This window comes from Elephas maximus, chromosome 1, assembly GCF_024166365.1.
Source record: "Elephas maximus indicus isolate mEleMax1 chromosome 1, mEleMax1 primary haplotype, whole genome shotgun sequence".
Taxonomy (NCBI): domain Eukaryota; kingdom Metazoa; phylum Chordata; class Mammalia; order Proboscidea; family Elephantidae; genus Elephas; species Elephas maximus.
In genome coordinates this window covers 226,706,002-226,722,188 of record NC_064819.1, presented here as the reverse complement: position 1 = coordinate 226,722,188, position 16,187 = coordinate 226,706,002, and the positions used below count along the sequence as shown (strand labels likewise).

General features: G+C 43.3%; 1 protein-coding gene and 1 pseudogene across 1 annotated transcript in view; one reads left to right on the top strand and one right to left on the bottom strand.

The window, feature by feature from the left end:
- TIAM2 (TIAM Rac1 associated GEF 2) overlaps positions 1 to 16,187 on the bottom strand; it is a 352,591-nt gene that overhangs the window by 332,106 nt on the left and 4,298 nt on the right. The window lies entirely within an intron of this gene.
- On the top strand, positions 6,375 to 15,098 carry LOC126070309 (chromatin target of PRMT1 protein-like; annotated as a pseudogene).

Below are 16,187 nucleotides of genomic sequence, written 5' to 3'. Positions count from 1 at the left end.
TCAATAAAACACAGGTAAACATCTTTCTGGTATTCTCTGCTTTCAGCCATGATCTGTCTGACACGAGAAATAATATCCCTTGTTCCATGTCCTCTTCTGAATCCGGCTTGAATTTCTGGCAGTTCCCTGTTGAGGTACTGCTGCAACTGCTTCTGAATGATCTTCAGCAAAAATTCTACCTGTGTGTGATATTAATGATACTGTTCAATAATTTCTGCATTCTGTTAGATCATCTTTCTCTGGAATGGGTACAAACATGATCTCTTCCAGTTGGTTGGCCAGGTAGCTGTTTTCTAAATTTCTTGTCATGGACAAATGAGAGCTTTCAGCACTGCATCTGTTTGTTGAAACATCTAAGTTGGTATTCCGTCAATTCCTGGAGCCTAGTTGTTCGCCAATGCTTTCTGGGCATCTTGGACTTCTTCCTTCGGTACCATTGGTTCTTGATCATATGCTACCTCCGAAAATGGCTGAACGTCCACCAATTCTTTTGGTATAGTGACTCTGTGTATTTCTTTCATCTTATTTTGATGCTTCTTGCACCGTTTATTATTTTCCCCACAGAATCCTTCAATATTGCAACTCGAGGCTTGAATTTTTTCTTTAGCTCTTCAGTTCTTTCAGCCTGAGAAATGTGTGTTCTTTCCTTTTGGTTTTCTATCTCCAGGTCTTTGCACGTTGCATCATAATACTTTACTTTGTCTTCTCCAGTCACCCTTTGAAATCTTCTTTTTGGCTCTTTTACTTCTTCATTTCTTCCTTTCACTTTAGTCGCTCTACTTTCAAGAGCAAGTTTCAGAGTCTCTTCTGACATCCATTTTGGTCTTTCTTTCTTTCCTGTCTTTTTAGTGACTTCTTGCTTTCTTCATGTATGATGTTCTTGATGTCATTCCACAACTCTTCTGGTCTTCGATCATTAGTGTTCAATGCATCAAATCTATCCTTGAGATGGTCTCTAAATTCAGGTGGGATATACTCAAGGTCATACTTTGGCTCTTGTGGAATTGTTCTAATTTTCTTCAACTTCAACATGAACGTACATATGAGTAATTGATGGTCTGTTCCACAGTTGGCTCCTGGCCTTACTCTGACTGATTATACTGAGCTTTTCCATCCTCTCTTTCCACAGATGTAGTCAATTTGATTCCTGCGTAATCCATCTGGCCAAGTTCATGTGTATAGCCACTGTTACATTGTTGAAAAAGATATTTGCAATTTTGAAGTTGTTGGTCTTGCAAAATTCTGTCTTGTGATCTCCAATGTTGTTTCTATTACCAAGGTTATATTTTCCAACTACAAATCCTTCTATGTTTCCAACTTTCACACTCCAGTTGCCAGTAATTATAAATGCATCTTAATTGCATGGTTGATCAATTTCAGACTGCAGAATTTGGTAAATATATTCAATTTCTTCATCTTTGGCTTTAGTGGCTGGTGCATAAATTTGAAAAATAGTCACGTTAACTGGTCTTCCTTGTGGGCGTATGTATATTGTCCCATCACCGAAAGTGTTGTACTTCAGGATTGATACTGAAACGTTCTTTTTGACAATAAACACAACACCATTCCTCTTTGTCATTCCTGGCATAGTAGACCGTATGATTGTCTGTTTCAAAATGGCCAGTACCAGTCCATTTCAGCTCACTAATGTCTAGGATATTGATGTTTATGTGTTTTATTTCATTTTTTATAATTTCCAATTTTCCTGCACTCATACTTCATACTTTCCACATTCCTATTATTAATGGATGTTTGCAGCTGTTTCTTCTCATTTTGAGTCGTGTCACATCAGCAAATGAAGGTCCTGAAGGCTTGACTCCATCCATGTCATTAATGTCAACTCTACTTTGAGGTGGTAACTCTTCCCCAGTCAAATTTTAAGTGAACTTCAACCTGAGAGTCTCATCTTCTGGCATTATATCAGACAATGTTCTGTTGCTATTCATAAGGTTTTCACTGACTAATTCTTTCAGAAGTAGACTGCCAGGTTCTTCTTCCTAGTCTGTTTTAGTCTGGAAGCTCAGCTGATACCTTTCCTCCAAGGGTGACCCTGCTGGTATTTGAAATACTGTTGGCAAACCTTCCAGAATCACAGCAACATGCACAACACCAGAGTACGACAAACTGACACACATGTGGTGGTAGTCAGGAACAGAAGGAGGATATGGAATGTGTGGCTCGTTGCCTCCATGAACAACTGCCACCTTTGCCATGAGACCAGAAGAACTGGATGGTGCCTGGTACTGTTACTAAGCATTTTGATCGTAGATTCTTTAGAAGAATTCTGATCAAAAGGGAGAAAGTGAAGAACAGAATTTAAAATTGTCATGGACTCCAGATTTTATGAAGTCATGGAGGGTGGATGAATCCTTGAAATTATTGCCCTGAGATAATCTTTAAACCTTAATCCAAAAATATCCCCTGAAGTCTTCTTAAAACCAAACAACTATTTAGCTTAACTAGTAAAGAATGTCTGCCTTGAGCATTACGCTCTTTTAAGAACTACCTATATGGGATCAAACTGACAACAGCAACTTGAAAGATTAGATAGGAACCTTGGGGGGCAGTGAGTTTATGTTAATGGGGGAGAAACGACTCCGAAAACGAGGGTGAGAATGGTTGCACAACTTGAAGAATGTAACCAATGTCACTGAATTATACGTGTAGAAATGGTTGAATTGGTGTGTATTTTGTTGTGTATATTCTCAACAACAACAAAATAAATAAAATTATGTACATAGGTATATATACGTATATATGTGTATACACATATATGTGTGTGTTTTGTTGTTGTTAGGTGCCGTTGAGTCGATTTTGACTCATAGCGACCCTGTGTACAACAGGTTTGATTTTGGTTTTCTGGTTATATGGATATAAATATATATATATGCTGTTGTTAGGTGCCGTCGAGTCAGCTCCAACTCATAGTGATGCTGTGTACAACAGAATGAAACACTGCCCAGTCCAGTGCCATCATCACTATCATTGTTATCCTTGAGCCCATTTCTGCAGCCACTGTGTTAATCCATCTTGTTGAGGGTCTTCTCCTTTTCCGCTGGTGGGAATGCAAAATGGTACAACCAATTTGGAAATCGATTTAGTGCTTCCTTAGAAAGCTAGAAATAGAAGTACCATACGATCCAGCAATTGCAGTCCTTGGGATATATCCTAGAGAAATAAGAGCCTTCACATGAATAGATATATGCACATCTGTGTTCACTGCAGCACTGTTTACAATAGAAAAAGGTGGAAACAACCAAGGTGTCCATCAACGGATGAACGGACAAACAAACTATGGTATATTCACACAATGGAATACTACGCAACAATAAAGAACAATGATGAGTCCATGAAACATCTCATAACATGGAGGAATCTGGAAGGCATTATGCTGAGTTAAATTAGTCACAAAAGGACAAATATTGTATAAAAACCACTATTATAAAAACTCAAGGAAAGGTTTAAACATAGAAGACAACATTCTTTGATGGTTACGAGGGTGAAGAGGGAGGAAGAGGGATATTCACTAATTAGATAGTAGGCAAGAATTATTTTAGGTGAAGGGAAGGACAACACACAATACAGGGGAAGTCAGCACAATTAGACTAATTCAAAAGCTAAGAACTTTCCTGAATACAACCAAACACTTCCAGGGACACAGTAGTAGGGGCAGGGGTCTGGGCACCATGGTTTCAGGGGACATCTAGGTCAACTGGCATAACAAAGTGTATTAAGAAAATGTCCTGTGTCCCACTTTGGTTAATGGCATCTGGGGTCTTAAAGGGTAGCAAGCAGCCATCTAACATGCATCAATTGGTTTCAACCCACCTGGAGCAAAGGAGAATGAAGAATACCAAAGACACAAGGAAAATAGGAGCCCAAGAGACAGAAAGGGCCACATAAACCAAAGACTCCATCAGCCTGAGACCGGAAGAACTAGATGGTGCCTGGCTACTACCGATGACTGTCCTCATAGGGAACAAAACAGAGAATCCCTGATAGAGTAGGAGAAAAGTGGGATGTAGACCTCAAATTCTAGTAAAAAGACCAGACTTAATGGTCTTACTGAGACTGGAGGGTCCCCAGAGGTCATGGTCCCTGGACTCTCTGTTAGCCCAAATTTAAAATCACTCTCAAAGCCAGCTCTTCAAAGATCAGACTGGACTATGAGACATAAACTGATATTGTTGAAGAGCGTGCTTCTTAGCTCAAGTAGACACATGAGACTATGTGGGCAGCTCCTGTCTGGAGATGAGATGAGATGAGATGAGAAAGAAGAGGGGGACAGGAGCTGGTTGAATGGACACAGGGAATACAGGGTAGAGAGAAGGAGTGTGCTGTCACATTGTAGAGAGAGCAACTAGGGTCGCATAACAATGCGTGTATAAGGTTTTGTATGAGAAACTGACCTGAATTGTAAACTTTCACTTAAAGCACAATAAAAATAATTAATTAATTAATAAAAAAGAGAAAACAACGTGGAGCGAATAATATTCAGCAGTCGTTACAAGTTTGCATTATATTCACACAAAACAGAGCCACAGGTCAATGGGGTTAAGAGTTATTCTGAGTTCATGCAATTGGATTTACCAATGATCATTTCTTCGCTTTCCAAATGTAACGTTTTGTCCCTTTATTTGCCTGTTTTGCATTCACAAATGAAAGCTCAGGCTATGTGTCTCAGGCTATGAAAATGCTGGACTTGGCAACACACATGCGCAATTCCCGACACAGACCTCAGCAAACGTCAGAAGTGAGAAAGCCAGCACGTGCAAGCTTCTTCTGGTGGCACCTGTAGTGGTCCCTGCAGCCCTTGCCAACAGCCATGGTTGGAGCTGGAGGCTGAAGGGGAATGCTGTTGTCCTGAGCTAAACTTTGCTCAGAGAGGCTGTCATTATAACATGGGATGTGATCTATGTGGAGACTATCTTTCTTTCTCTCTCTCTTCTCTTCCTTCCTTTCCTCTTTCCTCCTTCCCTTCCTTTTCCCTTCCTCCCTCCTTCCCTTCCTTCGTTGCGTTCTGTGCATCTCTTGTGAAAAAAATAATAATAATAAAAGGATAAAAAAATCTCAAAGAAATATTTAACTGACCAAGGTTTCTGTGGAAAACAATGGCCTTTTCCCAAGACTGTCTGTCCCTCTGTACAACTTGGTCCTTTGTTTACAACACAGGAGATGTAGGTAAGCTCTTATGGAAAAGTGTGAGGAAACAGAGCAAAAACTCAACAGCTAACCCTCATTAGGGTAGCTGTGGCACACTTCAATCTGCAAAACAAAGAAATCACATCACCTAATGGTAAACTGCAGGGTCCGTGCAAATTTTGTGTACAACACACATAGTATCAGGCACAACCTGAGGCCACTGCATAACACCAAAGAAGTTGGCAAGATAACCTGACTCAGGACATTGAGCTATATAATGCTTGAAATACAGACTGGGAAATGACTTTTGGACTCTGAACACAATCATAACATTCACCCAGTCTGCCAAGTTTACCATGTAAACATAGAAAAAATGTCATTTAAGTGGTAAATAATACAATTTCTTGGCCAATCCCCACCTAAAGTGGGCCAGGAAAATAATCTGCAGTCTGTGCCCATTTATTTCACAAAGAAAAGTGAATTTCAGCCATGGAATCGCAAAGGATGTTCACCCCAGTAACGGCACATCGTCCGTGGACACATCCTTTGAGAACTGTCTGGCTATATGCCAGTCACATGGCCATAAAGTTTAAAGTTCATGAAGGAAGTGGATATCTTCATTTTAGTCTTCTGTTTTCAAATTCCCAAGTCAGCATTTGCCTGTGAGTTTTCCACAGGAATTCAAGATTTGGAGAAAGATCCAGGTTTGCGGCCTTTGTAGTGTTTCAAAGCCATTCTGTTCTGACTGTTCAGCATCTCACACCGTCCTCTGCCTCCCAACTCTGCCATTTGTGAATGGGTGCATTGATCTGTGGTAGGAAAATACCAGGTGCTCGATCCAGGAAATTTTAATTGGAGTGATTTACGTGCATGTCCTGAGCCCTGTTCGGCACTACAGAGATGGATGCTTTGCTAAAAAATCTCACATTCATCAACATTATTTTAGGTAATCTGAGTTGGCAGTCAAAAGCATACTTTCCAATAAGCAGCCAACTTTTCTTCTATTAAATCTTTAGGAGAACATACCACCGACTTTTGGGAAATACCATTTGCAGGAAGCCAAGCTTGAGTAGGTTTAGGAACTCAGCTAGGTTAAGCTGCCTGCCACAAACATGCTAAGTCCACGTGTACATATGAGATCAGCAAGTTGGGCTGTGGCAGAGCTCACATGGCCTCCGTGGTTGTTTCACTGGTTCCCAACCCCAACCACTGAGAGGGTGGCCCTGCCCGTAATGCCTCCAGAGAGCAGGACTGAGAAGCCCTGCTGCAATCAATGGGACAGGTTTAGAGTCTATGCTCCTGTTCTCAGAGAAGTGACTAAGAAATCTGAGCCTTGTACTCTTGGAGCTCATAATCCAATTGATTATGATAAGATGGTGTCCATGCAAGTGTTACGTGACACTGCTGAGCAGCACGTGACATGTACCCCAATACTGAACAGAGCCATGAGGAGGGTGAGATGCATGTGCTGGCATGAACAGGAAGGTGGTATGGAGGTAAGCTAGAGTTACATTGAACAAAGCAGGGGTTCAGAGTTTGGAGATAAGAAGAAAGGGGGTCCTGGAAGAACAAAGGCTTGAGGCAGAGGTCATGCTGGGATATGGAATGCCCTGAAGGTCAAGCCAGGGGTTAGCCTGTCCTCTCTTTGGCAATCCCAAGCACTGAAGGTTTCTGAAGAAGGTAGAAGTAGCAGCCGATGTTTTATAAAGACTAATACAGAGGCTGTGCAGGATGGGAAGGAGGAGAGGAAGTTTGGCAGCAGACAAAGCAGTGAGGATATTGTTATGGTCATTGGGTCCATGGTTCCAAAGATGATGTGCATACCCCACTGGGATGTGGGAAGAAAATGCCAGAATTTTTATTTGTATTTTTAAAATCTTTTTTAGTACATATTATATATATGGAAACCCTGGTGGCGTAGTGGTTAAGTGCTACGGCTGCTAACCAAGAGGTCGAACTGCTAACCAGCAGTTCGGATCTGCCAGGTGCTCCTTGGAAACTCTATTGGGCAGTTTTACTCTGTCCTATAGCGTCGCTATGAGTTGGAATCGACTTGACGGCAGTTGGTTTGGTTTTTTTTTTTTAATATATGTATACATATATATAATGTTCATTACTAGAATGTACTAGTTTAGTAGCAAATGTATATGATGTATAAATAACCAAAAATGAAGGGAGCGAATTATATCTCAATTACTTCAATTTTAAGAACTTTTAAAAATTGGAGGAACAGAGGCAAACATTTTATTAATTTGCATGATCAAGAGTTTGGGGAAAAATGCTCCAGGTAGCAAGGACCTGCGTCGTGGTGATGGCAGTGAGCGTTAAGAGCCACTACAAAGGAACACCAGAAACTCGCTGGGCCACTGGATATAGGAAATGAAAGGAAGAGAAGGGTGAACATGATCACTGAGGGTTCTTGTCTGGAAGATGGAGACCCTTATGCCAATGATAGAGACAGGGGATGGCAAAAATTGATCCCACAAGGAGGGCGGGAGAGCCAAGGACGGCTGAGCTTTGTGGAATGCCCTGGAAAAGAGAGATTGTCAGAAAGGTGAAAAGAGAATGGGAAATGTCAGGGTCAGAGGTCAGGGAAGAGAGGATTTCAAGGAGGATACAGTAGTCAACAGTAACAGGAGGTCAAGCTGAATGACCCTGAGAAACACCTCTTGAAATTCCCTAACCAAGGTCACTGAAGGCCAAAGAAAAGTGACTTCAGTAGATGGGAGAGTGGGCAAGCTGGACAACAGAGGGTTAAGTAGGGAAGCACTGGAGAGGAAAAGAAGGCAGCGGGTTATGTTTAGATTCCAACTATTAAAATGTCCATCTCAAAGTCAGAACCTTAGCAGGTGGAAGGGTATAAGGTGTGAGCTTTTTCCTTCAACTAGGACCCCAGAGGACTACTAGTACTAGTTATAAACAGTGGTAAGTGGTAGCTGGGGCTGGGGGGGTGGGACATGGGGTGGTGGGGAGGCAATAGGTATTCAATCGCATTCCAGGCTCTTCCAGACAACTTAGGTTTTGTGTGTGTCACAGAGAACATACAATAGCTCTAATTTTGTGAAGCCAGAAAGAATACATAATTCCCAAATTCAGAAACTGATGAGAAATCTGGAAATTTCTCCCAAATTTCATATATTAATATTTTAATGTCAGAAAGATCTGAATAGAAATAAGTCATAGAAACAAGTTTGAATTCATCTGGGCATCAGTATCAGAGTCTCAGTTATAAAGTGCTGGAAATTTGGTATCTTTCAGGCCAGACATCTGGACAGACAACTGAGGTTTTCTACTCTTTGGTTTGCTCTCTGGACACTTAGTGTCAGAAAGGTGAAAGGAGAATAGGAAATGTCAGGGTCAGAGGTCAGGGAAGAGAGGATTTCAAGGAGGATAGGGTAGTCAACAGTAACAGGAGGTCAAGCAGAATGACCCTGAGAAACGCCTCTTGAAATTCCCCATAGTGTTTTGACTTTGGGTGCAAAATTGTTTACTATCCATTCCAGAAGTGTACAAATAAATTTACAGTCACATGTGAGAACTAATTAATGCTTACAAATTCTTTGAGATCCACAGATGAAAGGGGCTATTTAGGTGCAGAGTATTATCAGCTGCTAAAGACAGAGCCCACCACCCATCTCTCAGTTTGTAGTGCTGTGGTGCTTTGAGTGTTGCTGTGATGCTGGAAGCTATGCCACTGGTTTCAAATACGAGCAGGGACACCCATGGTGGACAGGTTTCAGCAGAACTTCCAGGCTAAGACAGACTAGGAAGAAAGGCCTGACAATCTACTTCCAAAAATTAGCCAATGAAAACCAAATGGATCGTAATAGAATATTGTCTGACTTGCTTGGACATGTCATCAGGAGGAATCAATGGCTGGAGGAAGACATCATGTTTAGTAGAGGGTCAACAAGGATGAAGGAGACCCTAGGTGAGACGGATTGGCACAATAGCCACAGTGATGAACTTGAATATGCTGGCAATTGTAAGGATGATGCAAGGACTGAGCAATGTTTCATTCTATTGTGCATCAGGTCACCATGAGTTGGAGTCAACTTGATGGCAGCTAACAACAACAGAGATGGAGCACACCAAACAAACCAAATTCTCCAGGAGTGGAAACTATCTCATGGAAATAAATTCAATAATTTTGGAAACTACATTAAATATTTTAGGTGAATAGCAATTGTGATCATTAAGCATGTGTGTCAACTTGGCTGGGCCATGATTCTCCATGGTTTGGCAGTTACGATGTAGCTGGGCAGTCATATAATGATGTGATCATCTCCATGATGAGATCTGATACAATGTGGTCACCTCCAGGATGGGATCTGCTGTGAGTAACCAGGCAGTTGAAAGGGAGTTTCCTTGGGGATGTGGCCTGCTTTCAATATAGGTGGATTTGCTGGCAAGGCTCGTGGGCTTTTGCTCACTTTGAATCCTGCAGCTGGCTCCTATTCATCTGACCTCTGGTTCTTGGGACTTAAGCTAGCAGCTTACCTGCCGTCTTGCCTGACAGCCTTGTGATTTGTCAGTCTTCAGAGCCTGTGAGCCAGAGGCTTGCTGTCTGACTTGCTAATCTTGGGTTCACCAGCCCCTGAGGCTACGTGAATCAGGAGAAACATCCCGCCCAACCCACGGACTTGGCATGTTCCAGCTCTACAACCACAGGAGCTATTTCCTTAATATAAATCGCTGTCTATATATATTTACGGAAACGCTGGTGGCATAGTAGTTAAGAGCTACAGCTGCTAAACAAAAGCTCGGCAGTTCAAATCTACCAGGCGCTCCTTGGAAGCTCTATGAGGCAGTTCCATCCTGTCCCATAGGGTCACTATGAGTCAGAATCGACGCAACGGCAATGGGTTCTATATATTTACATGCTTTACTGGTTTTGCTTCTCTAGAGAACCCAGCCTAAGACAGCAATAATTGCTGATAATTCTTCAGTAGCTGATCTTTCAGTTTCTAGAATTACCTTAATATTAGCTTACAGTTTTGGGACTTGGGGATCTCATACAGAACATCAAGACCTGTTTTGTAGAATCACAGATTCTCAGAGTTAGGTCACTCTATAATGTCGACCCCAAATGACCACCCAACCCATGCATGATATCTCCAGCAGGGACCTCATTACCTCCCATTCTCATTTTCTCCTGTCTAAACATAGCTTTAAAGGTCCATCCGTTTTGCATCTTTTACATCTTTGTAAGCCACGCTCATTTTAGGCTCCTGTTGTCCTAAGCACCTTTTCATATTCATCCTTGGTTATTCATTCTTCTTTTTCTATGTACTTGCACATCCTTTTAAAACCTGACCCCAATGGTGAGGACCCAGATATTCTACAACGATGACTTAAAAGTTTTTGTGCAAATGTGTACCAATTCACCCAATGATTTTTATGCCCAGCGACTTGCCTAAAATAGAAAACTAAAGTCTGGCATGCCTGTAGAGTCATAGGTTCCATGGTCTACATATTCTCAGAGAGTGATTCGACTTGCCACTGAGTGTTAGGCTGAAGAGCTTCTTCTTTGATCAGTGGAATCTGATGTGACACCCTCAATCCCCGGCTCAGGCCGATAATGAGCTATGAATACTAGTGAGTGCAACTGGTTAGGCTAAAGTAACTCTGGGGTTCAGGACTGGCTCCCGGCCCAGGCCTTAGCGCTTTCCTGCCCAGATGGTCCCAAGGGGTTGCCAGTGCCCTTGGGTAAGAGGGGGAGGGGCAGAGTGAGGATGACTCAGCGTAAGCACAGCACAGGCCTCTGGAAAACGTATCACAGTAGTGTCCACATGAAGGATACCCTGCTGCGCTTGAGTTCTTCAGGAAGGAGTGCTGCCAAGGAGAAAAGACAATGACAGAAAGAAAGATAGAAGCCATGACAAAAGGCCCTCATAGAACTATGTCCTGTTATAGGGAAGATTGTTGTTGTTGTGTGCCGTCGAGGCAATGCCAACTCATAGCAACCCCATGTGTTACAGAATACAACTGCCCCACAGGGTTTTCTAGGCTATAATCTTTATGGAAACACATTGCCATGTTTTTCTCCCATGGAGCCACTGGGTGGGTTCATCCAGGTGACCTTTCGGTTAGCAGCTGAGCACTTAACTGTGGCACTACCAGGAGGGCAAAATGCAGAGGCAAGCACAGGACTATTCAGACATTACTGAAGTTGTGTTCTTGGCTGATCTCTTCCTATACTTGATTTCTACATGTGAACATTAAATGTGTGCTTCAGGAGAGCCTTTGCAAGCCCTTACATATGTGTACGCGGGCTTAGGACGGGGAGTTACAGACGAGTATGCGTATGTGTGTGTCTGGACGGTGGGCTGTGTATATGTATGTCTGGAAGGTGGGCTGCTTGTAGGGCACAGTAGGCCGTAGCATTGCTTACTTATTCTACTTTGGCTCAGATGTTCAGGTGAGGTGGCAGGCACAGGTGGAACTAGAGTAGGGTATGAGCCTGGTACTAAGAATCTACCCCAAGGTGCACCTCCTGAAATCTCATTCCAAGTTCCAAGAGGTAACAGAAGGTGTGTGTACCCACAGTGTAAGCTTGGCATACATGAAAATATATGTCCAAGTGTCTACCCTCTAGAATCTTACTGTGCAAACTAGGAGGATGGTTCTAATAACATGGCCATAAAACATCAAATGTCTGAGCTACGGTCTCTCAGCAGGATGGGAAAATGGTTTATTTTGGATCCTCGGACAGCCATTAACACAATGAGGAAGTAATGGAGGAACAATCCAAAAACAAAAGTTTCAAGGCCACAGAGAATTTTTCTTCTCATCCAACCCCCACAGTCTCATGAATGCCAGACCACGGGCACAGGCTGTGAAATTCCACAAAGAAATGGAATTCTCTCCCTGTGAGATCTTCATACAGGAGCCTCAGTTCACAGAGGTCTCCAACCTGAATTTCTCTGTGGAGGACCATAGGAAGCAGCTGAGGGAAGCACTTCACAGAAGGAGTGCAACCCTGACTGTGACTCACACCTCACCGAAAACCATTCCGTTTTTTATGTATTTGACAAAGTGAGCTCCCTCTCCAAGAAGGCCAGTTTCCTATCAATCAGGTATTTAACTTTCATGCTCACAGGAAATTCAATAGAATATTTACCAGTAGCAAGAACTTTTTAAAAGCTTTTTCAAAAGTAGAAATTCAGGTAAACTGCTACTCCCAAATTAAGGAAAGGGAGACACCTTCTCAACCTCTTTTGAGGAAAGTAGTTTTATTTATTTATTTTACTCAAAATATTGTTTTTAAATAATTTGATATAGTCTCACAAGAAGTGTTTGAATCTGTTGTTCACAAAATGGCTCAAAAAACACACAGGTATGTTTCACATTGACAGCAAGTTACTATCTAAGCTATAGCACAGGGTGTGTCAAAACTAATGGCTCTCTTCTCTGTGTTCCCATACTACTCACTCTGCCTATGAAAATGGCATGCATGTTATAATTGGAGTTTGTATGCCTGGAACATTCCCTACCTCCAACCTCTACCACCTCACACTGTAAAGGCTTTGAAGGCAGGGGCCTACCTCTGATTTCCCTGGGACCTAGACCAGTGCCTTCAAGAGAGTAGATGTTCCATGAATGTCTGGCAAATGTAATGAAGATTGGAAGGCCTCAAGAGGTGAGCAATAAACACCATCAACCAGGAAACATGTGAACCCCAAATGGAGTGGCATTGACTCTAACCACGTGGAACTGACTGTAACTGCTATGGCTCAGAGACAGAAATGGATATGACTAGAGTAGTTGGCAAGAGCCTTAATGAGGAAAATTAATGGAGCATCCCAGACTGCCTGCCTCTCCAAATCTGTTTCAAGGTCCCCTGTTAGACTGACTCATAGCACCATGTACTTCTCTTTCATAGCAATCAACACACCATTATTAATTATGGATTTGTTTCATGTCTTTTCCTGCTCTTGATGGGAAGCTTTATAAAGGCAGGACCATGTGTGTTTGGTTCACCAATACGCCGCCGGGGCCTGGCTCGTTGTAGCTGCTAAATACTACTTGTTAAAAACAAATGAAGACTCGGTGGATTTGTGAATTAATATAACAAAATGAACAAGGCTATGAATATGACTGTTTACTGAAGGTAGTGGAGAGTGTGGGAAGTATGGTTAGATATGGGTAGGATTGCACAGGGTAGACATGGGGTCAGTTTACATGGTACATTGGAATCCAGGTGGAAGAACCTGGACTTGACGCCATATAGGCTAGAAGGAGTCACTTCTTTTAAGCAGAGAATGATATGAAAAAATTGTGCTTAGTCCAGCAACGGGCACCACAGTGGGAATCCAGAGAGGAAGCTCTTCCCAGAGGTGATAAGGATCAAGGCTAGAGGGAAATCTAAATTTTTTTGAAAGAACAACAGAACTTGGTGACACTTTGAAGGGGATGAAGGACATGAAGGGTCAAAGTTGACCCTAAGTTTATGAGATCAGGTGACTAAGAGACATGCCCTCCTAACATACATTGAGATGAGGATGTAGGGGAGGGAGGTAGACAGGGAAAGTAAATTCACTGTTCATCACCTTGAACTTGAATAGATCACCAAGTTGAGATGTCCAGACAGTAACCATAACTCAGAAGAGTAGTCAGGGGTAGACAGTCAGATCTAGAAGTCACCCTCACGGTGACGCCTCTGAAAAGAGAAAATGTATCAGTAGAAGAATGAGAGAGGGCTCCTGGGCACTCCCCAAAATGCAGTGGTTGGGGGAGGGGGAGAGGGCTTAGCAAAGGGCACCTGACAGGATCCTCTCAGGATCTAAGGAAACCAGGAAAGGCTGTGTCAGGTAAGCCGGGGGGAGGGTTACAAGAAGGACTGAGGGTGGATTGGGAGGTCAATGGTGACAAACTTGGAAGAATTCTAAAGGAGAATGAGGACTGATAAAAGAGATACTGCAGTTTTTTAAAGAAGGTCATTCAGTTTTTGTTTTGGACATTGGGCGTGATGTGGCAGCGGTGGTAACACAGATGAAAGGAAGGAAAGGGCGGACCAGGTGAGCAGGCAGACAGCCAAACAAACAGGCAACAAACAACAACCAACCAGCCTAGCAATCTATCACTTAGGCATCTAACCAAGCACCCACCAAGTTACCCCAGGCCCCCACTGTCAGTCCCCGGCCCACCTGCTGCAGGCAGCCATAGTGGCAGTGCTGGGGGAAGCGCTGGCGTCTGTTTCCTTTGATGCTTGGGATTTGAAGGTGGCTACGCAATCAGCTCTGAAAGCTGCGCTGAAAAGCACCACCAAGATGTCTCTAAATGAGCACTCTGCTAATATGCTGAAGAAGAAACAGCCGATGCCAGTGAATATTCGAGCTTCGATGCAGCAACGACAGCAGCCAGCCAGTGCCAGAAGGAGAACACTGGCCCAGCAGACAGAGAACAGACCCTCTGCCCAGGCAGCATGAAAATTTAAGCAGAGCTTAAAGCAGCACCTAGGTAGGAGTAACATCCTTACTGGTTAGGCAGACCCACAGGGGCCCTGGCCAGGAGAGCATTCGGAGCATGAGGCCTGCCCATAATCCAGAGAGGCTTGCCCAGAGGAGGACTATGTGGGGACATGCCACAAGAACCCTACTTAGGGGCAGGATGTCACTCCAAGGTCAAAACCTGCCCCCAGGTGGATGAACCATCGCTCCCTGAATGGGCTTAAGAAGAAGTGGTGTTTGAGGTGGGAAGGGGGGCCTAGGGTGTGGAGCTATGAGTCGAGGTGGATTCGGTGGTAGAGGACGGGGTATGATAGGTTGGGGAAGATGGGACTTTGGAGGCAGAGGCCGAGGTTGTGGACGAGGGAGAGGTGTGCTTTCTTGCCCTGTACTGACCAAGGGGCAGCTGGACAACCGGTTGTGTACATACATGTCGAAAAGAAAAGGACGGCTGGATCCTGAGTTGGATGCCACATGGCGCAGACAGACCCTGAAACCAATGATTGAAGCCTGCCCCCCTCCCATGAGAGACTCTTGTTGAAGTCACCACACCTGTAAGCAGCCATGAGACAACACAGGAGAGGAAACCTGAGTGAGGCTGCAAGGACCTGTCACAACAGGCTACGGACCTCCTTGCCACCACTTCGCATTTAGTGCATTCCTTTTACTTTTTGATACTGTGGTGTATGAAACCCTTTTCCTTTTGACTTGGTTTTATATATAGATATACATATATATTTTTTCACCCAGCCTTTTCTTTGAGCACGGATGTGTTTGTTGGCCTTCCCTCCTCTGCCTCCCCTCACCTGTCATATGTTCTGACATTCTAACATTTCCTCTGTTCAGCTCTGCACCCCCAAAAAGAGGTCCCAGAAAGGGCCACCAAGGGGATACTTTACAGTCAATAGTCTTCCCTCATGTCTAGGTTTCTGAAATGCGGTTCTGTACTATAGCCTCATTAAAGGCCTTTTAGAAATGTTTAGAAAATCTGGAGCTCAAAAATGCATTCTGCTGCAGTGACAATGTAGTGTCGCAATTGGGAACACTGACTTAGGTACGGGACCACATAACAGGTTATAGTGATAGCAACTGTGACCTGGTTAAAATTACTGCCATGTGTGCTGACACCACATAGATGACAACCAGGGTGCAATTTCTACCCTCAAATGAGATAAACTTTTTGCTTTGTATCACGTCCGGGGGGTGGGGAGCGGGGGGAGGTACTATTGGGTTGGCTTCTACCTGCAACACAGAGACAGAAACCATTTGAATTGGCAGATGCTGCAGGAGGGAGGGGGATGGGAGATGATGGCAGGCTACTTGTAGGAGTCAGGCGATACTCATGCTGAAATGCTATTATTCTTAACATTTATTCCAAACCAATCCTGGGCTTCTCCACTCATGTGCTTTGTCTCACCCTCTTATTTCCCTTGAAGGTTTAATTAAGTTCAACCATATTTTGTCAACTGTTCCAGTTTCAGTGGAATCTTTATTCATTATAACAAGAAATCATTCTCTCAAATTTTAAAAAAAGAGCGTCTCGTGGCCAGTGAGATAATGTTTCACTAGAGCAGTGGGGGCAGAAGCCAGACTGCA